At 39.6% G+C, this 24809-nt stretch overlaps 1 pseudogene; it reads left to right on the forward strand.

Moving 5' to 3' along the window:
* Positions 1-296: 296 nt before the first annotated feature.
* LOC139755941 (glutamate receptor 2-like) lies at positions 297-17135 on the forward strand (annotated as a pseudogene).
* The last annotated feature ends 7674 nt before the right edge of the window (positions 17136-24809 follow it).

A 24809-nucleotide genomic window follows, 5' to 3' on the forward strand; every position in this document is an offset into this window, starting at 1 on the left:
GTGTGTGTGTGTGTGTGTGTGTGTGTGTGTGTGTGTGTGTGTGTGTGTGTACATTATCTTACAAGTAATTGTATGTTAAAATAGGAATTACGACACCAGGTGCAGGATCACGACTGAGTTTTCCATCCATGTTTACTGTGACATACCAGAAAACGGTACACGAATTATGTATTAAGTGAAATAACGATGATCAATGACCTCAGTTATCGTCTGACACGACAGAGACTGAAGAAAGAAGCGGTGAACGTAAGGAAAGGAAGACAGGGTAACAAAGAGGAAGGACAAGCAACAAGAAAATGTCTTCACTCAAGCCTTTCCTGAGGGTTGCTGTTGAGCAGGTACTTTGTGTTGCTCTCAATCATTTGACTTCTTGAAATATCACATAATATGTCAATCAATTTCTTTTGTCTTTTAACTTTATGTGTTACATCTTGCACGTTCTCATCTGTCTTGATATGTTAGTAATATGTTTTTATGTTTTGTTTTATGACATCCCGTCAAGAAAATACTTGGTTGGTTGCTACGGCCACCTTACAGTGCTCCTTTTCCTATTACATCTCTTCCGCCAGCTTCTATTCCCTTTCATCTTTTCCTTTCCTTTCTCCCTCCTCGCTTTCTCTTTTTTTTATCCACTTCCTCCACCGTCTGTTCTGTTTGCCTATATCATCATACCATTGTTTATCAATTTCACCTAATACTCATATTCATTTACTCTTTCTTCTCCTCGTCTCCATAATTCTTCCAGTACCTCGCCTTCCTCCACACTCTACTTCTCCTGCTGGAACTCTTCTACATCTCGTTTTACATGTCTTTCTCCACCGCCACTTTTCTTTTGTTTCCCCTCAACTTTTGGAACATTTTCTTATGGCCAATAAATCTCGTTTTAATGTTATACTAAGGCGTTGTGAAACTAAGTGGAAGGTACTCTATATTCTTAGGGTAAAGAAAGAATGAAGCAAGAGATACATGAATTCAGGAAAATTAGGTAAACAGAAATACGTGATCATGTGATTAAGAAAGAATAAGACTATCTTGAATTCTTACACTTTTTCAGACCATCTAATTACGAGACTAATTATTGACAAAAGTGTCCTCGATCTTGCGTTCAACACCGACGAAGATCTAATCAAAGTGTGCGAAGTAAGTGACGTAATGGCTAACACAGATCATACTATCATTAGACTAGAGGTATGTACAATATATGATAGTAATGGTCACAGACTTTTAATCCCACATTAAGGGTAAGCTAACTTTGGTAAGACAAAAAATAAGCAATAGTAACATGATAAATTTCCTTCTTATGAACATAACGGAAGACGCGTAAAGTCTTTTAAAAACAAATTATTCATGCTGAGTAAAAACGCACCATGAAGGATGAAAAGAGCCAATACAAACTGCAAATCGGCTTGGATGACTAGAGCAACAGAAAATTCTCCATAATTCTCAATAAGAAAAAATATGTATGCGAAAATTGCACCCTGAGTTAACGTACCGCAACACAATATTTTCAACCATGAGCGCCAACAGATGGCAGCAGATCCCGGGTCGTTGATATTGGTACCCTCCTCGTCCACCATCCTCCTCCTATCCCCACATAGAGAGTGTTACTGGAGGCTTCGGTTTTCTCCGGCTGCTGTGGTAGAGGTAGGGTGCATTTCTCTGTGCTGCAGCATTGCCAAACCTTAAAGGAATAAACTCAGGTTGTTTATCACTACATATGTTCGGAAATCTTGATGAATTTTTCATACGTTTCGTCACATTAGTTTCTTCTTTGCATGTATACAACCTGGCTACAGATTATACGAAAATGAGAATGGACACCAAGTGCATGGAGCAGGGAGTTAAACAGACCACAGACAAGTTTACTGCACCAGAAGCAAGACCTTCAATATCCCATTCCACTCTTTCTGAATATGTGAAACGTCGGTGCCGTTGTTGTGAGAGATCCACACAAGACAACAGGCAGTTAAGTGAAAAGTGAAAATAATTTCTCTGTTAAGTATCGCTCAGTAACTAGGGTTATGTTTAAGGAATGTAAGATGGAGGTCTTCATGTGCTGATTCTTCTAAGTACATTTTTCGAGCGCGAATTATACTAATATCATAAAACACTAACTCAGAGTCTATGGAAAACAGAAAATCCGCACGACCAAGTTGAAATACAAAGAAAATGTGAAATACCTTAAGACAAAGAAGACGCAAACACGAACAAAGAATTTCCATAAACGTTAAAAAGAACCCCGAAGAACCCCTGCCATATGTAAGAAAAAGACATTACTGTAGATGAAACATACAGTTGGACCACATGACAACCTAACATGGTAAAGTGAATGATGACGACAATATATGTCCATCATACTAAATTGAGGAAAAATGGCATACCTTAATCACAGAGAAGGTCTCGAGGGTCTAGTGACGAAAAGTTAAAGGAAATTAGAAGCTATGGGGATCTGAAAATAAAGAAAACAGAAAAAAAAAGACCAAAATAGGCCAAGCAATTCGACTAGCTCTGATTACCTTGACCCAGGCTTTCTGAAGGAGATCAGACGGTAATTGATATTTTCTTTTTACCAAAAAATTCCTGAAGTCACAAATAGGAGGCTAGCTGCCTTAAGACTGGAAACTGGCAAACGTTCCTCCTGTATATGATAAAGAAGACAAGAAATTTGCCTTCAGTTACTGTTTAGCATCATGTCAGTTACAGACAAAACGATGGCGAAAAAAAGAATTTGAAACAAACTGGTAAAATTACTAGAAGCCTAAGCAGAAGCCAAGAAAATAGCATTGGATAACGAGCATGTTTTTACAACAAAAATTCTTGTCTACCAAACCCACTAGGATTATTCAGCCCTATATGTACCTGAGACTCAAATATATCCTCCAATATAACATACATGCAGTCTTAAAATACATTCCATAAAGTAGCACACAAAAGAGATCGTTATGTTGAATAAAGTCAATTGAAAAGGGAAAGTTTTTTGGTGAATTCATTAATGGTAGGCTCACTGGCAGAAACCAACGTGCGGTTATAAATGAAGCCTTTCACTAGTTGAATGTAGGGAGGTGTGCCACAGGTGTCGGTCCTTGGCCCTCTTCTTTTCATTATATATATATATATATATATATATATATATATATATATATATATATATATATATATATATACGTTGATGATAAATTGGGTCTCTCGTAAATCTCCAAGTATGATGCCTGTGAAATACTGGGAAGTAGATCCAGAGGTGAAAAGGCTGAAATGATTCAAGAAGAGATTAGTAAATTTGCAGTAGGGTTAGAGTAATGACAGATAAAATCTAACGCTGACAAATACAAAGTTATATTCATTGTATATCCATATACTAAAAGAGGACTATAGAATATTTGGGAAACCACAATCTCAAGTAAATGAAGTAGAGAATCTTGGAGTTGTTCTAACTAACATTCTGAACGTATAGCAGGAAGTAAGAAAGCAAACCGAATACTTCGTTTCCTCGCTGGGAATATTGACGACAAAACACCAGCAACAGAGTTCTGACTCTTTCTAACACCGTACGAAGTTCACACCTTGAACGTGCAGCTTGATTCTAGTTCTCAAACAAATAAAAGGTATAGAAAAACACTAAAACAACTACAAAGACAAACAACAAAACTCATTCCATCTCTGGGAAATCGGCTGCACGGAAACAAGCTGAAGAGACTATTCTCTTTCTCTCTCTCTCTCTTCAGAAAATATCTGAATAAATTGCAGTTTTAATTACGATGATCTATCGGAAATACATGAAAATGCAGTGTCAAGCGTCGACAAATCGAATAAAATTTGTAGCTAGAATATGCAATACCTACATGAGAAAAAACATAGTTGCAAACTTATTCGTTGAACGTTTGAATAAATTGCCATCAAACGCTGTTGATGCATAAGCTATAAATACTCGTAAAAACCTGCTAGATAAATCTTTCATCATATCAGGTATCCTCTGTATGAAAACAAGAAAAAATGTACATAGACATAAATCACTTTTCCTTATTTCAAGCCCTAAAAACATACTGTAGTGTAGCAGAGGGTGGGATAGTGTTGTACGATTTTACAATGGAATTTTCCTTTTTGTTCAACTTCTCTTGTATATCTGATCGGCGTTTCCTGCATTGACAAAGTAGTGCCACGTTTGGACGAAGAAAAGAATTCATTCCGCTATCCATTCTTTAGTTGTCATGTGTATTGGACCGAAACCACAGCCCCCTATCCACAACCAGGCTCCACAGCCCTTTCCATGGCTTTCATGGGCCGCTTCATACGCCTGGTCCAGTCCATTGACAACACGTCTCTCCTTGTATACCACTTCACTCCAATTCACTCTATCCCATGCACGCTTTCCACCCTGCTGCATGTTCAGATCCCGAGCATTCAAAATATTTTTCAGAATTTCTTGTTCTGTCCGATCAACAAATATGTGGTTTTTCTTCCATTCCTTTTCGTTCCAGTTGTTCTTGCTGGAAAGATTGGACGGTGGGAAGAGAGCCTTCTTGTTTTTCTATCGTTGCCTTATCTACCTAGAGCAAAAACAGGAAGAGATAGAAGCTTTCAACATATAACCTAGACATCTGGCAGTGGGCATTCTGTTATCTGTCTTTCCCATGTGCCCTACTCCCATGTATGTTATCGCACACGATGAATTATATCACAAAACAAGTATAACATGTGTATCATTTAAATTCTATATTTACCTAATTATTTGTTTTCCTAATTAACTATTACAATTGGGACCTTATAAATATTAGGCTTTAAAGTTAAGATAACTAAGGAGATACGAAGATACGGGAGAGTTCTGCCTGTGGGCCGAGTCTCGTCCTAAGTGCTCATACTCGCTCTCTTGCAGTGGATACCATGGATCGAGGTTGACGTCCAGGAAGACGGGACCTGTCAAGGTGCTGGGACCTATGGCTAACCTTCTCGACATCTTAGCTGACAAGGTGAACTTCGAGTACGTAGCAAAGCATGAATAACCACAAGACGTGTATAGTAGTGACAGAGTATTCCAATACAAGAGACCCTTATGTCATACGTAACATTATTCTATTTCTATTTCTAAGTCTATGTACAACATTTCGCTTGCAGATGATGAGTTCAGGTTTAGTGGTTCTTATATGTGCATTCGAGTCTCACAGTACAAGATGGTTATTCGGTAGTGTGCTAAAAAGAACTTCATAAATAAGCTCTGAAACAGATGGTGATGACACGAAGGCTATATCTTTTAAAGCTGGGTCGTCACATGTGTAGTGTCAGTTCCCCTATACGATTGCAAAGAGAGGAGGGGAACAAGAGGGATGAAAAGAATGGGGAAAACGACTGCAGAAAAAGAAAAAAAAAAGAGGGTGAACAAAGAGAAAGAGGAGGATAGAGGATATTCAAAAGAAAACTCACACAAAATGCAGCAAAACGAACGTAAGAAGACCCTCCGGTTTTATTTTGTCTTCGCAGGTACGAGTTGGTTCAGTCGCCAGACCATCTGTGGGGCGCCCCTCAACCCAACGGCACCTGGACTGGCATGCTGGGAATGCTTCAGAGAAAGGTGAGTGTGGAGAAGATACCAACCATCCATCATGTATATCCTGACTTTTGGCCTAGTGATGAACGAGCACAATTAGACATATGTTTTTTGGAACCCTGAGTTAATTACAGACAGACATGTTCCGACGTCAGATTCGAGTATCTATGTAGAGAGATAGAGATTCTTGCACACACTACACAGTCCTTACATGGCTACAGTGAAACTATAAACAGACGATAAAAAGCGTAATCTTGTATCAGGAAATACACAATGACAGACTTTTGAAAGAAAAGAAAAAAAAGAGATCTATTGCGTTGGATCACTTTCAGGACAATCTCACTTTGCATTTCTTGACCGAGTCCCTTGTTACTCAGTGGGCCGCACGTAAGAAACTATGTCAAAAACTCTTCTTTAAACTATTTCAAGATGATATCATAATATGAATATCATAATAGAGAACAATCTGGTACAAGTGATCACCGGCAAATCACTTTTAAGGTAGATTTCAACACAACCTGTAACGCTGGTCAACACGAAAGCTGCGAAAAGATACCAGATTTTAGACGTGCAAACTTCAGTCGTCTTCGCAAATCTCATGACATGCAGACACTGGAAACAGCGATCAAATGTTGGGGGGTGGGGAAAACACACACACACACATATATATATATATATATATATATATATATATATATATATATATATATATATATATATATATGTATATATTTCTTTCTTTCTTTCAAACTATTTGCCATTTCCCGCGTTAGCGAGGTAGCGTGAAGAACAGAGGTCTGGGCCTTTGAGGGAATATCCTCACCTGGCCCCCTTCTCTGATCCTTCTTTTGAAAAAAAAAAAAAAAAAAACGGAGGGGAGGATTTCCAGCCCCCTGCTCCCTTCCGTTTTAGTCGCCTTCTACGACACGCAGGGAATACGTGGGAAGTATTCTTTCTCCCCTATCCCCAGGGATAATATATATATATATATATATATATATATATATATATATATATATATATATATATATATATATATATATACATATATATATATATATATATATATATATATATATATATATATATATATATATATATATATATATATATATATATCGTTAACAAGAGGGCCTGGATTACGACATTCAGTTCCGACGCTGTCTCAGCTAACGTAGAAAAAAAAAGATAAAAATTTTCGCGTAACGACCCAGTGGTCTGTTGCTGTTTGAATTCCGTTGAACATAAACATAAGCAAGTATAACAAAATCATCACAAGTCCAATGGATTACTTCCGTCATTCCACATTCCTGCTACACAGGAGGTGGAAATAGTTCTCGGTCCTTCCTCGATGTCGTACCAGAGGGAGACAATTTGCGACTTCTCTGATCCCATCGTCACCGACGACTTCGCCATCCTCATGATCAGACCGACCCTACAGAACGACGTCAGTGGATTTCTAAAACCCTTCGCTATGGAGGTAAGTTGGCTGGGTCTGAAGGTCTACAGTATAAGACATATACCATGATTTACTGGCAATGAAATAAGGACTTCATGTAGTCAATATATTCAATAGGGAAGTGATGGTACACTCATTAAAGATAAACGTCTAGTCAAAGGAAAATATCTAAGATAAAAGATGATTAGATATATTGTGTTCTCATCATTATGGCGGATTCATCGCGAACGAAGAAAAAGACAGCAGTGACAAACGCTAGCCATGTTGACCAGATGCTCAATGAGTCTTATCAGTTGCCTCTAAAACTATATGATTAATCCTTGTGTCTTGGAGGTTTGGCTGCTGACGCTGGTGAGTCTTATCGGTGTGATCTTGGCCATGACCTTCCTTGAACGGATGGAGAACGAGATCTACAACCTCACCACACAGGTCATCCACTCCAAGGCTACCATGTGGGCAATTCAAACCCTCTCACAAGAGAGTAAGTATGAACTAGATATTAGCAGATCAGGATGGATAATCTGAAGCGATGAAAGAATGTACATTACGAGACAAAGATACTAGGTCAAGTTATGTGATCAGAAGCACGTTTGATCACTATCAAAAATGAATGTTAAAAGGAAAATCTCATGACCCTTGAAGTTTCTGTTTGATAGATGTATGCAGGATTCATGAACGGATGATATGATTAAATGCTTAAGGAACATAGCATAAGATTTACAGCAGAATAAGTTTCCAATTAGCTCGACATGTTCTTGTTATTTCTAGTATCCGTAGAATTCATGTTCTGCATGGGCATCCACACACCATATTCATCCTCTTGTTATCCTTGCCACAGGCTGTGAGTGGTTGCCTAGGAAGGACGGAGGCCGCGTCCTAGTGGTCACTTGGCTCCTGGCGTCCTTAGTGTTCATGTCTTCCTACAGTGGTATCCTCACAGCCATGCTCACGGTACCTCGGGTCACCATCCCCATAGACTCCATGGAGGACCTGGTGGCCCAGTCGGACCTGCCCTGGCGTCTCGAGGCTGGTACTATGATATATCAATACCTCCAGGTAATGTGTAAACACTTCATGAAACTTTCTCATCATCATTAAGCAAACTGTAGCTCTCAGTTGTACTCTCGAGATGTCTCTCTCACGCCACATAATCGTTCAGTAATTACGTAATCCTCACAGTACGAAGAAATATATATTGATGTTCATGACTGAGTTGCATTCAGATAAAAATCTTGAAACGTATGTAAAAATGTGCTGTTTATGTAGATGAGTTATAATAGCAGGGTCTTTGTTTTATTGTTCTTTCCTCTTTAACGACATTGATTTTTGCTCTTAACGATATTCATTCGGTATCTCTTCACTACTTGACATGATTTCCTTACAAATTTGCCAGCTTTTACAAACAGAACAGTTTTTGGTAAAGCAACCAAAAGAAGAAAAAAGCAGAGGGCGATAAAAAGATTTACGTTTCTATGATTTTTGACTGGAAAACATAATCTAGCATCAATTCAAAGTCAACTTCCGGTAATAATGAAAAAAAAAAACTAAAAATGAAAGTCTGCTTATATTCCTTAGCTCTACTTCTACAGTCAAAGCATGGCTCTGTTGAGAGCACCTTCCCAATACATTTTGTTTACCATCTGTGACCGCGTACTGAGTGATCGAAGAAGCAATACTTGTATACCTTAATGAAGAAGGATTAGTGTGAATGTTTTCTTTGGCTATCACGCAAGGCACGCATTAACGACGTAGGCCTTGATGAGGAGTTTCTTGAGCCATTAGAATGATAACATATGTACACACACTCTCATACATACATGCTCATAGTCGGGTGAAAGATGAAACACGAAGATCCGAGCGCTTTCGTGTTAGCTCATTTTTCAAGAATACATAGATAATGAACAATTGCAGATTTGAACATTGTATTCTTCTATAAGAAAGGATACCGGAACTAATGAGTGAACTTCAGACCAGTCTCCCTGTCGAGTTTGGTCTATAAGGTTCCAGAAAAGGTTATTCGAAAGTACCTGGATGACTTTCTACAGACGAGAAACTGCGTAAGAACCATCATGGTTTTCTGGGAAAGGAGGTCATGTGTAACGAACCTCTTAGATTTCCACGAGAGAGTGAGCTCTGTCTTAGACATAAGGATAGGCTGGACAGATTGTTTCTACCCGGACTAACAGGACACATTCTATACTACTCCGCATAGGAGGCTGGTTAAAGAAGGTGGACCACCAGACAGTAAGAAGGGGGAAGACTTCTCCGATGGACAAGAGAGTCTTAACCGAAGTGAACATTAGACACGTTTCACTAGATGGGTGTCGGCCATTCGGCAAGTGCCTCAGTATTCTGTTCTGGGGCCGTTACTCTTCATCTATGTGAATGACTTGCTAGAGGGTATGGACTCTTACCTGCATCTATTTGCAGATGATGCAGAGTTCATGAGGGAAATAAAAAGCGAGTAGGAATTCATGAAGTTACAAGGGAACCTCGACGAATTCCAAAGTTGGTATATACATGGTTGATGAAATTCAGTCTGAGCGCACATAACATAAAGTAATGAGGATGGGACAGTGTGAAAGAAGCCCTCAACACAATTATGATCTAAGAGGATACATGCTTCAGGACTCCATGCTTGAGAAGGACTATAGGGTTGATATCTTCCCTCTCCTAACGCCAGAGTCCAACATTAGAAGATTAGTAAAGTATACCGACAGTCTGCTGGCAAATATGTATAAACTCTCAAGTATCTGGAGAGGGAAATATCGAGTAAGCTGTTTATACATTACAGAAGGCCAGGACCAAAGATTTGTCCATCATAGAATAGAGATTAGAATGGGAGGTAACTTAATCACAACCATTTAAGCTCTTAAACCCAGCTGATCATATAGACAGAATACAGTTCTTCGACTGATGTAAGAATATGACAATCAATGAAAACAACATGAAATCAAGAAAGAAACTTGTCATAAAGGATGTGTAGAAGTACTTTAATGGTATAAGAGGAGTGAAAGAATGAATACACTGAAAGAGGATGCGGAAAATATGGACAGCATAAACATGTTTAGAAGGTTGTATGATAGTAGACAATGTTTAAGTAGTGGAGCCCCAAGAGTGTAAAACTCTCTCCCAGTTGCACCCAAAGAGGAAACACATTTAGTAATGTCTCACACACACACATGCACACACATACACACGCACCGGAGGTGACAACAATGAGGGATGACACTTCACAACCATCAAATTCATTGACTTGTTTGATTATGACAACAGGGAAAAGTTCATGCAAACATGCAAAAAAAAAAAAAGAATAAACAGGAGGCCATAACAAGATATCAACGAAGAAAAAATACATTAGAAAATGTGTTACTTTCTAAGTAACAGAGTCGTGAATGAACGCAATAGAGAAAGTATGCAAAGATTTGAAAACATTTTTTGGTAACAGGATGAGGACTCGTGAGTGTGGGAATACCTTCTCTTTACTGTACAATTAAGTATATAATCAGTAATCATACACATATTATCGCACCAAAGACAAATTTGCGTTTGATTTTTAAATTTAATGCAACAAGCCCTTACGTATGGCTTCCAGGTTACATTGGAGAACCAGAGAGTATTAATAACGATCTAAGTTTTCTGTTTCTTTTATGTCACGAATCTGCCAGGAGGCCACGGACGAGTTGAGGCGCAAGGTGTTCATGAACTCAGCCGGCACAGCGAGGGACTGCTGGGAGGAGAGAGAACGCATCGCCCGGGGGGAGTTTGCTGCCATCTGTGACAGAACGAACATGAAAATGGCTATGTCTTGGGATTTCAGGTACATCGTAGACACATCATTTCTCGCTGATATCTACATTGTTGGCTGAACCTTCCATTGAAAGGATATTCGCCAAAATATGATTTCATTACAAATATTCAAATCTATTGTTCGACATGTATTTCATCAGTGATTTGAAAAATAGAGCTTATAGGATTACTTTGGTGTTAGAATACACATAATCACTATAGGACGTAAAGTACATTTTGCTTTGGAAATCATCAAAAAGCAAATTGCTATTTCGTCAGCCTTGCTTGCTGCCTCAGATCATCCTATACGCTATCAGAAAACTGCTATACCCAAAATCAGTTATTCTAAAACATCTTCAACAGTAAAGTGCACTATAAAGGAGAACTGGGCAAAGTAGAGTCATACATCTTGTCTTTTGAAAAAAAAAAACCTGCTGGAGGTTTTTCAACAAAAATTATCAAATACATATAGATGCTTCTTGTATTAAGAGACAATATTTTACAGCACAACTGGCAGTTGTCACCTGTATATCAGCCGGGAAAATGTCTACAGCAATGCCATGTTAGCCTTTGGCCTTCACTACCAAGTCGACCTACCTCGCCAGAGCGAACCACGTGTGAGATTCTAATTTGCATGATCCATTTTTGAGCTTCACTCGAGATATCATGATATAAGATACCTTTGTGTCATTACGGTTTGAATTAGCACATTTGTTCTAATATCATTAATACAACTCTTCTAAGAAATCTCTAAAAGTAATTGCTTCAACATATCAAATATAGAAAGATAAATTTTCCGTGAAGTGAGGCTCAAGTGAGCCAAACTTATTTAATTTCATGAGTCATTTAAGATGCAGTATATCCCTGAGTCACCCTATGCAATAGGGAGCACAGTTAATGATTGATTATATGTTGACGTAAGAGCATAGTTATCTCTGTTGTGAGTACCTCCTAGAACATCTAAGGAACACTTCTAATACGAACAGAACACTTTGGTCTTTTCGCAGCATCAACATCGCTAAAGAATCCGGTATCTTTAGCAAGTGGATCAAGGATGAGATCACCAACACCAGCCAGTGTCTTCGTCCTCTAACCTCTACACAGAGGGAGGGCATCTCACCTCTCAACATTGAGGCCTTATCTGGTCCATTCCTGTTGCTCTCGGGAGGTATGTACTGGTTCAGTCCGATCCTTGGGGGTCATAGAGGCTTAAACTAACCTTAAATGAGCCACGGTTCATGGTTTGTGCTTGGTCTTCTTGGAAGGACACTTTAAGTCAAAACTCGTTTACTTTCGGTCGTGCTGGGGGGGTCATGATGGGTTATTATGTTATGATTAATCTTAGCTATCAGTAGTCTTTTCATATTCATAGTTTAGCTACATGGCACTTACACACTGATCGCATTAAACGAATCAAATCTGAACATATTAGTGCATGAAGATACTTAATGCTAAGGTTAAGATTTTTAATGAAAGATATAACTTTGATGATTGGAACACTAGAAAGGATGAAGGGAGACGAAGTGGCAGGAAGAAAGATGGTATTATAGTAATTGGATGGTTGATGGTCACAACAGTAGCAGTAACAGTGACGGTGATGGTAACTTAGGTAAGAGTAATGGTTGATGCGAAGATACAGTTGTTCCAGCAGCAACTTACGTGTGTGTGTGTGTGTCTACTCTTCCCCTCCAGGGATGGTAGCGAGCGTGCTGGTGTTCCTGACTGAGCTTGTGTCCTGGTGGGTTTATGGTGACGACTCGACCCTCCCACTGGACGCTTAGGTTAGTCTGTCTTGTGGTTTGTCTCTCTCTCTCTCTCTCTCTCTCTCTCTCTCTCTCTCTCTCTCTCTCTCTCTCTCTCTCTCTCTCTTCATGACCCTTTTTTAAGGGTCATGTAGAGGTCAAGCCACCATATCCGGGGCTCGCACCACTGTCCTCAAGGTTCTTATAGGTAGGACCTAGGATCCTATCACAGTCTCTTGCGCAGCCGTGTTTGGTGACATTATCGTAGTCTGTACGGACAGTAGTGGGTGGTGATCCTATCAAGTATGTGTTATGTGATGATCATATATATATATATATATATATATATATATATATATATATATATATATATATATATATATATATATATATACATGGCAAATTATATGGGAGGGTATTGATTGAGAGGATGAAGGCATGTACAGAGCATCAGATTGGGGAAGAGCAGTGTGGTTTCAGAAGTGGTAGAGGATGTGTCGATCAGGTGTTTGCTTTGAAGAATGTATGTGAGAAATACTTAGAAAAGCAAATGGATTTGTATGTAGCATTTATGGATCTGGAGAAGGCATATGATAGAGTTGATAGAGATGCTCTGTGGAAGGTATTAAGAATATATGGTGTGGGAGGCAAGTTGTTAGAAGCAGTGAAAAGTTTTTATCGAGGATGTAAGGCATGTGTACGTGTAGGAAGAGAGGAAAGTGATTGGTTCTCAGTGAATGTAGGTCTGCGGCAGGGGTGTGTGATGTCTCCATGGTTGTTTAATTTGTTTATGGATGGGGTTGTTAGGGAGGTGAATGCAAGAGTTTTGGAAAGAGGGGCAAGTATGAAGTCTGTTGCGGATGAGAGAGCTTCGGAGGTGAGTCAGTTGTTGTTCGCTGATGATACAGCGCTGGTGGCTGATTCATGTGAGAAACTGCAGAAGCTGGTGACTGAGTTTGGTAAAGTGTGTGAAAGAAGAAAGTTAAGAGTAAATGTGAATAAGAGCAAGGTTATTAGGTACAGTAGGGTTGAGGGTCAAGTCAATTGGGAGGTGAGTTTGAATGGAGAAAAACTGGAGGAAGTGAAGTGTTTTAGATATCTGGGAGTGGATCTGGCAGCGGATGGAAACATGGAAGCGGAAGTGGATCATAGGGTGGGGGAGGGGGCGAAAATTCTGGGAGCCTTGAAGAATGTGTGGAAGTCGAGAACATTATCTCGGAAAGCAAAAATGGGCTATGTTTGAAGGAATAGTGGTTCCAACAATGTTGTATGGTTGCGAGGCGTGGACTATGGATAGAATTGTGCGCAGGAGGATGGATGTGCTGGAAATGAGATGTTTGAGGACAATGTGTGGTGTGAGGTGGTTTGATCGAGTAAGTAACGTAAGGGTAAGAGAGATGTGTGGAAATAAAAAGAGCGTGGTTGAGAGAGCAGAAGAGGGTGTTTTGAAATGGTTTGGTCACATGGAGAGAATGAGTGAGGAAAGATTGACCAAGAGGATATATGTGTCGGAGGTGGAGGGAACGAGGAGAAGAGGGAGACCAAATTGGAGGTGGAAAGATGGAGTGAAAAAGATTTTGTGTGATCGGGGCCTGAACATGCAGGAGGGTGAAAGGAGGGCAAGGAATAGAGTGAATTGGAGCGATGTGGTATACCGGGGTTGACGTGCTGTCAGTGGATTGAATCAAGGCATGTGAAGCGTCTGGGGTAAACCATGGAAAGCTGTGTAGGTATGTATATTTGCGTGTGTGGACGTATGTATATACATGTGTATGGGGGTGGGTTGGGCCATTTCTTTCGTCTGTTTCCTTGCACTACCTCGCAAACGCGGGAGACAGCGACAAAGCAAAAAAAAAAAAAAAAAAAAAAAAAAAAAATATATATATATATATATATATATATATATATATATATATATATATATATATATATATATATATATATACCTCCAATTTGGTCTCCCATTTCTCCTCGGTCCCTCCACCTCTGACACATATATCCTCTTGGTCAATCTCTCCTCACTCATTCTCTCCATGTGAGCAAAGCCATTTCAAAACACCCTCTTCTGCTCTCTCAACCACACTCTTTTTATTACCGCACATCTCTCTTACCCTTTCATTACTTACTCGATCAAACCACCTCACACCACACATTGTCCTCAAACATCTTATTTCCAGCACATCCACCCTCCTGCGCACAACTCTATCCATAGCCCACGCCTCGTAACCATACAACATTGTTGGAACCACTATTCCTTCAAACATACCCATTTTTGCTTTCCGAGATAAAGTTCTCGACTTCCACACATTCCTCAACGCTCCCAGAATTTTCGCCCCCTCCCCCACCCTATGACTCACTTCCGCTTCCATGGTTCCATCCGCTGCCAGATCCACTCCCAGATATCTAAAACACTTCACTTCCTCCAGTTTTTCTCCATTCAAACTTACCTCCCAATTGACTTGACCCTCAACCCTACTGTACCTAATAACCTGCTCTTATTCACATTTACTCTCAGCTTTCTTCTTTCACACACTTTACCAAACTCAGTCACCAGCCTCTACAGTTTCTCACACGAATCAGCCACCAGCGCTGTATCATCAGTGAACAACAACTGACACTTCCCAAGCTCTCTCATCCACAACAGACTGCATACTTGCCCCTCTTTCCAAAACTCTTGCATTCACCTCCCTAACAACCTCATCCATAAACAAACATATATATATACCATTCCAAAAGTCCTTGAATCCCTCCTCAACTCCTATAAACTTGGGTATCTTGAAACTCACAGTCTCCTCTCCGATCACCAGTCTGGCTTCCGTAAGGCGAGATCTGCCCATGACGTTCAATCCTATTTTACTAATGTCTGGTCGACATTCCTGAAAGAATCTGGGAAGTCATGTATAGCTGCTCCCTCTTTTATAACCTCCTTTCTGGCCAATCTATTTCAGTGGATGTATCAGCCTCTCCCCGTTTTTGCATTAACATCGATGTCCCTCAAGGTTTTGTCCTGTCCCCCTACACGTTCTATCCATTTTGTCAACTATTTCCTTCCTTCCTACGAATGATCAATCTCCCTCATCTGTTGACGACTCAGCACTTCATTCCTCCTCATTCCTTAAATCTGCCCCTTACTTCACTTCATCTGTATTTCGTCTAGACACAACTTCCTCAGTAAACTCAAGACTTGGACAGGACATCTCACTGGGGTAGACGAAATCTAGTCAGGTTTAATGCCTCCAAGATCTCCGTTTCTACCCATTTTTCTCTCGAAAAATCCTTACAACTTTCCTCTCTCCTTTAAAGGATCTGTAATTACGCCTCTTGACTCAATGAACATACTAGGAAACCTTACGTTCCGGAAATAGCTTAGATACTTCGAGTCCTGTTTAGATATCGATATTTCTGTTTTTTTTAATAGATGATCCGTTTATACAAGGGACTCATCCGTCCTTGTATGGAGTACTGCTCTCACATTTGGGGTGGCTCTAGCTCTGCTTCCTTATTAGACAGAGTTGAGTCGAAAACGGTCCGACCTCTCAATTCTCCCAAGCTAACTTCAAAACTTGACTCACTTGCCCTACGCCGTATTGTTGTTTCACTCTCTTCTACAGGTGTTAGTTTGGTTTGTACTAACCCAAGAACTGGAGGCTTGTGTACCTTCATCATTAGCTATACCACGCAATTCTCGGTAAGCTGATGCGTCCCATGATTACTTTGTGGCCACTGGCAGGTCAAGGGTAGACCGTTTGGATGACTATTTCTTTCCCTAAACCTCGTAGATTTGGAACTCTTAAGCCTGTTCTTTCCCTAAACCTCGTAGATTTGGAACTCTTAAACCTTTTCAAAAGAGAGGTTTACCACTTCCTCGAAAATTCGTAGATACTTTTTCTTGTCTCTTTTTTTTCCCTTCCATTAACCTCTTTATATTTCAGCTGAGGCCCAGTCTTCATGAGGGCATCTGTCCGTAACTGGATCCTCCAACGTGAAGAAAAAAATATGAATCTATGATGTATTCAAATACCATATATGATACAAAAGGAATTCAAACAGCAACAGACCACTGGTTCCTAACGAGGCGGTTTGTGATAGTGGAAGAGATCAGACGCTCATAGATTAGTGTGGTAAGAGTAGGAAGACATATGGATATTTCAGAGAGGGAGAGAAATGTAGTTGTAAGAGTCACGGTGAGAATGACTGTAGTGTGAGCTGTAGTAGTAATGATGATGACAGTATTTTGTTAGTGTTGGTATAACAGCATCTGTCTATTTCCTCCTCCAGGGATGGTAGAGGGAGAGCTGGTCTTCCTGACGGAAACGTCATCAGTAACTGTGATGTTTGCAATGAATATTTCAGCAAAAGTCTATTCAGGCGCTATATACTACAACAATGTTTTCCTATTTACAGTGAACTTTCACAGTCTGAAATAACTTAAGAAAATGATGTCAAGGCTTTATACTTCATCAACTGTAACACGTCCACTAGTGAGATCACAGATGACGTCTTTACTGGAGCAATCACAGCGAGTATGAGATCAGAGAACAACGCCATGATGTCTCAACCATTAGTATGAGGACTGTCAAACGATGTCATCTGATGAAATCAGAAATGTAACTTACGTTAGGACAAAATATACGTGATGACGCAACTTCGAGACCAAAAGAGATTGTTATAAAGCGACGGTTCGTAGGATTCTGAATGCTTACTAATAAAATCTTTTCTTTTCTATAATAGATTTTCATTTTTCCTTGTAAGGTTTTTATTTGAGGAACATAAACGAATTACGGCAGATGTTCTGAAATCCATGTCAATGTCTGTCTACAGGCGCGTTCATATCTTCGTTGAATACAAAAGGTCTCACAATGTTAATGGCCGATAATTCGAAAGCTTATTATCATTATTATCATCATTATTATCATCATTTCCTCGTAATGTTTATAATCCCTCTGGGAAGCGACTTTTGGCCCACCCTGTACTGCGTTCTGTCGTCACGGCTCCTGCTGCAAGCAAGGCAGCATCATTTGTCATAATACAAGTGTGAGCTAGATGATGAAGCTTCCTGGCAATACAATCTTCATGTCCTTTGATATTTCTCTTAAGTCCACCTGTTTACACCATTCTCGTTTATTGCTCGAATAATGACTACATTTTCTGGGTCATGTACCACCTACACCAACATAGTCTGTTTACACACTTGCCAACAAAGAGACCAAAGGAAACCTTGAAAGCAATTGAAGATATTTAAGTCCTCAGTCATTACAGCAAGTTAGTCTTGGCACCAAACACTAACATGCGGAAGTAGTCTTGATGGCATGTGAAGTTACTAAGTTCAAGTTGTAGGTAATGATGAATGTAGAGACATTATAAAGTTGTTGAGTAATGTTAGGTAATGTAACTTATGAGTGTTTCTCTATGTCATACAATGCTATAAAGGAAAGTTGTACTTATATTCAAAATGTAATACCTTACTAAAATGGGACTTTTAGATGTAAGGTTGAATATAAAAAAGAAGTGTACGAAAAAGAAAACAGATGATACAGGACTTGAAGCGGTGGGATATCGCTAGAACTATAGTTTGTGATAATTACAAAACTTGTAAGTAATCTTTCCAATAAGGAACAGAACAATGACCAACTTCAGCTCTTAGATATGGACAAATTTTCACCATTTCAAACAAACCCAAGAACAGTGCAGAGGCGGCTGAGGCATTTTCCAACCTTGAATTACATGGTGACTTATCTAGTGATAATGATAACATATGTAAATGTACTCTCCAAGAAGCCTTGTCAAGAGACACCATTCCTAACTATCCTTAGAAATTTGAAATTGCGGCCAGAAATATGAAGAAAGACAAAGATCTACATATAACTACATCTGATGAATGAAATATGATGGTTATAGTGAATAAATGTTATTATTTAGACAAAATGCAAAGTCGTCTGAGTGACACTCAAACTTACACAAAATTAAAAACAAATCCTTTAGAAACTGTTAACAGTAGTGTCAATCAAAAAGTGAAACATCCACTTAAAAATCATGATAATTTGATAAAATAATCGTCTACAGTTTCTCCTTCACTCTCGTATATTTACGGTCTAATCAAGACATCAAAACCTACCAACCCACTAACACCAATCATCACTTCAGTTAGGTCAGTCACATACCTTTAATCTCCGGATGTTATATACACATTTTCTCTCTCGATGAGGATTCTGGCTTTGTTGAACCTAATCGTTGGTACAGTCTCCCAGTCAAACATACGAAATAACCAGGATCTGGTCGATAAATCAGATAACAACTTTCATGCAAATTGCAGCAAAGAGCGAGTAACTTTTAACGTGAAGTCATTCTTCACTAATGTTCGCCTATTTTCAAAATCATCAGATGGTCTACCAGACAAAAACAATCCTTGTGGCAAGATAAATCTTGGAAGCACTTGGTCATCGATCGCGCCATCCACCTGCGACCTCTTGTAATATTTATTCTATTTATCTATTGTACTAAGTCGCCGTCTCCCGCGTCAACGAGGCAGCGCAAGGAAACAGACGAAAGAATAGGCCGAACCCACCCACACCTACATGTATATGCATTAACGCCCACACACACACATATACATACCTATAAATTTCAACGTATACATACATATACATACACAGATCTGTACATAAATACACATGTACATATTCACACACGCTGCCTTTATCTAATCACGTCGCCACCCCGCCACACATGAAATGGCATCCCCCTTTCCCCCACGCGCGCGCGAAGGTAGCGCTAGGAAAAGACAACAAAGGCCACATTAGTTCACACTCAGTCTCTAGCTGTCATGTGTAATGCACCGAAACCACAGCTCCCTTTCCACTGAAATACCATTCCAATCCCACCGCCTTGCCGGGTTTTATCTTCCACAAAGCTCTGACTACCTCTTCTCTGTTTACCAAATCATTCTCCCTAACCCTCTCACTTCGCACACCACTTCGACCAAAACACCCTATATCTGCCACTCTATTATCAAACACATTTAACAAACCTTCAAAATACTCACTCCATCTCCTTCTCACATCACCACTACTTGTCATTACCTCCCTATTAGCCCTCTTCACAGATGTTCCCATTTGTCTCTTGTCTTACGCACTTTATCTATCTTCTTCCAAAACATCTTTTTATTCTCCCTAAGATTTAATGATACTCTCTCACCCCAACTCTCATTTGCTCTCTTTCTCACCTCTTGCACCTTTCTCTTGATCTCCTGCTTCTTTCTTTTATACATCTCCCTGTCATTTGCACTACTTCCCTGCAAAAATCGTCCAAACGCCTCTCTCTTCTCTTTCACTAACAATCTTACTTCTTCATCCTACCACTCACTACCCTTTCTAATCTGCCCACCTCCCACGTTTCTCATGCCACAGGCATCTCTTGCGCAAGCCATCACTTCTTCCCTAAATACATCCCATTCCTTCCCCACTCCCCTTACGTCATTTGCTCTCACCTTTTCCATTCTGCACCTAGTCTCTCCTAGTACTTCCTCACACAAGTCTCCTCTCCACGCTCTCTTACTCTCAACACTATCTTCACTCCAATATTCTCTTTTCTTTTCTGAAAACCTCTACAAATCTTCACCTTCGCCTTGACAAGATAATGATCAGACATCCCTCCAGTTGCCTAACAATTAACATGCAGTCCAATAACGCTCTCTGGCCATCTCTCCTACTTACATACTTATGTATATCTCTCTTTTCAAACCAGGTATTCCCAATCATCAGTCCTTTTCAGCACATACATCTACAAGCTCTTCACTATTTCCATCTACAACAATGAACACCCCATATACACCAATTATTCCCTCAACTGCCACAATACTCACCTTTGCATTCAAATCACCCATCACTATAACCCTGTCTTGTGTATCAAAGCTGCTAACACACTCTCTCAGCTGCTCCTAGAGCACTTGCCTCTCATAATCTTTTTCTCTTGACCAGGTGCATAGGCACCAAAAATCACCCATCTCTCTCCATCCACTTTCAGTGCTACCCATATCAATCTAGAGTTTACTTTCTTACACTCTATCACATACCCCCACAACTTCTGCTTCAGGAGTAGTACTACTTCCTTTGGTCTTGTCCTCTCACCAACCCCTGATTTTACTACCCAGACATTCCCAAACCACTCTTCCCTTTTACCCTTGAGCTTCGTCTCACTCAGAGCCAAAACATCCAGGATCCTTTCCTCAAACATACTACCTATTTCTCCTTTTTTTCTAATCTTGGTTACATCCACACACATTTAGACACCCCAATCTGAGCCTTCGAGGAGGATGAGCACTCCCCGCATGACTCCTTCTTCTATTCAATTTATTCATTCTAAATTGCCTCACGACCACTTTCTACAAGAAGGCCCTGATGTTACCTAGAACGTCTTTCCTGGAGCTCCTGCCGCTCCATGACTGCCCTGCTCTCAGCACCAGAGAAGTGATGGACTCCTGTGAAATAAGAAATCCTTTGAGGAGACTGGACTTCCAATGATACAGCCTCGTCTAAGGCAACTTTTCATTCCCATTGGTTATTCACAATACTTTCGAACCCTAGGAATAGCACTTTACACTTCAGTTACCAGCATGTGCTTTACTCTTCCTTTTTCTACAAAGACACAACCCAAACCATCATCCGATCATTAGATGTGTTACCATCATTGAGAGTCATATTTGCATCATGGGGAGGAGGAGAGGTAATTATCAAAGCAAATATCCTTTATAATTCTAATTTGAATGTCTGGCCTTACATCCACTCATGCTGTGTACAATTCGACCCTGTTTGATCATCTGTAACAACAGATAAGCCAACTATCTTATGTACAATACATTTTTGAAAGATGAGTCAGTTTGATAGAGACCAAAGCGGTCGGTACGTGCAGGTAATCTATCAGCAAATGTTGACGTAATAGTGGCAAAGATATCAAAATGGTCACCTATCTTTGTCAAAGCATAATACATTGTCATTTTTCAAGCCTGTGTTAGTACACCTACTTTTACAATTCAGAAGCATCAAGGTCTTTCAAGACTTTTCACAGTTTCTTCGAATGCTTCTTGTTACCGTTATCTGTGTTTAAATAGTGTTAGATTCTGCTTAGCCTATCTTACATCTGACGTAGTTTCTAACATACAAGTATTGCTTATAATCTGACTTAAGTTTGAATCGTTTGAACACATTCATTGTACGATGAGCTCAATCCTGTCAATAGTAATTCATTCCTCAGTATTTTGCTTTAAATAACGCCAAGTAGTCCATAAGGAAATAAGAAAAATGGCTTGAAATGAGTCTGTGCTTCATTACTGTTGTTGCAGCCTATGATATTAGACCTGTCCAGCTCACTTAATGACTGAACAAACCCCTTTTTCCCGTATGTCGATGATATTTGTACTTTATTGTAATAGGGTTTTCTAGATATACCCTGAAGTGATGGACTCAGAGTCGTAAGCGAATAGAGTATCACGTACGGGCGACGTGTTCTGAAACTACAAGTCCTAGCGATCGAGTTGTATGGTTTGAACCACTGTTTTTACTCGTGGGTTATTAGGAGAGTGGGGTAGGTCCACGTTCTCTCTCTCTCTGTGACCGGTGACTTTAGCAAATTATCATTGTTTCTTAAAGGAATGTATCCGCGCTATGGTATCTCTCCATGTTCCATCCAAAGAATGTACAATTCATATCGACGCACATATATATATATATATATATATATATATATATATATATATATATATATATATATATATATATATATATATATATATATATATATATTTTTTTTTTTATTATTATACTTTGTCGCTGTCTCCCGCGTTTGCGAGGTAGCGCAAGGAAACAGACGAAAGAAATGGCCCAACCCACCCCCATACACATGTATATACATACGTCCACACACGCAAATATACATAACTACACAGCTTTCCATGGTTTACCCCAGACGCTTCACATGCCTTGATTCAATCCACTGACAGCACGTCAACCCCGGTATACCACATCGCTCCAATTCACTCTATTCCTTGCCCTCCTTTCACCCTCCTGCATGTTCAGGCCCCTTTACCAAACTCAGTCACCAGCTTCTGCAGTTTCTCACATGAATCAGCCACCAGCGCTGTATCATCAGCGAACAACAACTGACTCACTTCCCAAGCTCTCTCATCCCCAACAGACTTCATACTTGCCCCTCTTTCCAAAACTCTTGCATTTACCTCCCTAACAACCCCATCCATAAACAAATTAAACAACCATGGAGACATCACACACCCCTGCCGCAAACCTACATTCACTGAGAACCAATCACTTTCCTCTCTTCCTACACGTACACAAGCCTTACATCCTCGATAAAAACTTTTCACTGCTTCTAACAACTTTCCTCCCACACCATATATTCTTAATACCTTCCACAGAGCATCTCTATCAACTCTATCATATGCCTTCTCCAGATCCAAAAATGCTACATACAAATCCATTTGCTTTTCTAAGTATTTCTCACATACATTCTTCAAAGCAAACACCTGATCCACACATCCTCTACCACTTCTGAAACCACACTGCTCTTCCCCAATCTGATGCTCTGTACATGCCTTCACCCTCTCAATCAATACCCTCCCATATAATTTACCAGGAATACTCAACAAACTTATACCTCTGTAATTTGAGCACTCACTCTTATCCCCTTTGCCTTTGTACAATGGCACTATGAACGCATTCCGCCAATCCTCAGGCACCTCACCATGAGTCATACATACATTAAATAACCTTACCAACCAGTCAAAAATACAGTCATCCCCTTTTTTAATAAATTCCACTGCAATACCATCCAAACCTGCTGCCTTGCCGGCTTTCATCTTCCGCAAAGCTTTCACTACCTCTTCTCTGTTTACCAAATCATTTTACCTAACCCTCTCACTTTGCACACCACCTCGACCAAAACACCCTATATCTGCCACTCTATCATCAAACACATTCAACAAACATTCAAAATACTCACTCCATCTCCTTCTCACATCACCACTACTTGTTATCACCTCCCCATTTGCGCCCTTCACTGAAGTTCCCATTTGCTCCCTTGTCTTACGCACTTTATTTACCTCCTTCCAGAACATCTTTTTATTCTCCCTAAAATTTAATGATACTCTCTCACCCCAACTCTCATTTGCCCTTTTTTTCACCTCTTGCACCTTTCTCTTGACCTCCTGTCTCTTTCTTTTATACATCTCCCACTCAATTGCATTTTTTCCCTGCAAAAATCGTCCAAATGCCTCTCTCTTCTCTTTCACTAATACTCTTACTTCTTCATCCCACCACTCACTACCCTTTCTAATCAACCCACCTCCCACTCTTCTCATGCCACAAGCATCTTTTGCGCAATCCATCAATGGAAGTAAGGGGAGTGGGGGAGGAATGGGATATATATATATATATATATATATATATATATATATATATATATATATATATATATATATATATATATATATATATATTCTTTTCTTTCTTTCGTACTATTCGCCATTTCCCGCAATAGCGAGGTAGCATTAAGAACAGAGGACTGGGCCTATGAGGGAATATCCTCACCTGGCCCCCTTCTCTGTTCCTTCTTTTGGAAAATTGAAAAAAACGAGAGGGGAGGATTTCCAGCCACCCGCTCCCTCCCCTTTTAGTCGCCTTCTACGACACGCAGGGAATACGTGGGAAGTATTCTTTCTCCCCTATCCCCAGGGATATATATATATATATATATATATATATATATATATATATATATATATATATATATATATATATATATATATATATATATATATATATATATATATTCATGCTAATCGCCATTTCCCGCATTAGCGAGGTAGCGTTGAGAACAGAGGATGAGGACTGGGCCTTTGAGGGAATATCCTCACCTGGCCCCTTTCTCTGTTTCTTCTTTTGGAAAATATATATATATATATATATATATATATATATATATATATATATATATATATATATATATATATATATATATATATATATATTTTTTTTTTTTTTTTTTTTGCTTTGTCGCTGTCTCCCGCGTTTGCGAGGTAGCGCAAGGAAACAGACGAAAGAAATGGCCCAACCCACCCCCATACACATGTATATACATACGTCCACACACGCAAATATACATACCTTCACAGCTTTCCATGGTTTACCCCAGACGCTTCACATACCCTGATTCAATCCACTGACAGCACGTCAACCCCGGTATACCACATCGATCCAATTCACTCTATTCC

This window comes from Panulirus ornatus, chromosome 20 (assembly GCF_036320965.1).
Source record: "Panulirus ornatus isolate Po-2019 chromosome 20, ASM3632096v1, whole genome shotgun sequence".
NCBI lineage: Eukaryota > Metazoa > Arthropoda > Malacostraca > Decapoda > Palinuridae > Panulirus > Panulirus ornatus.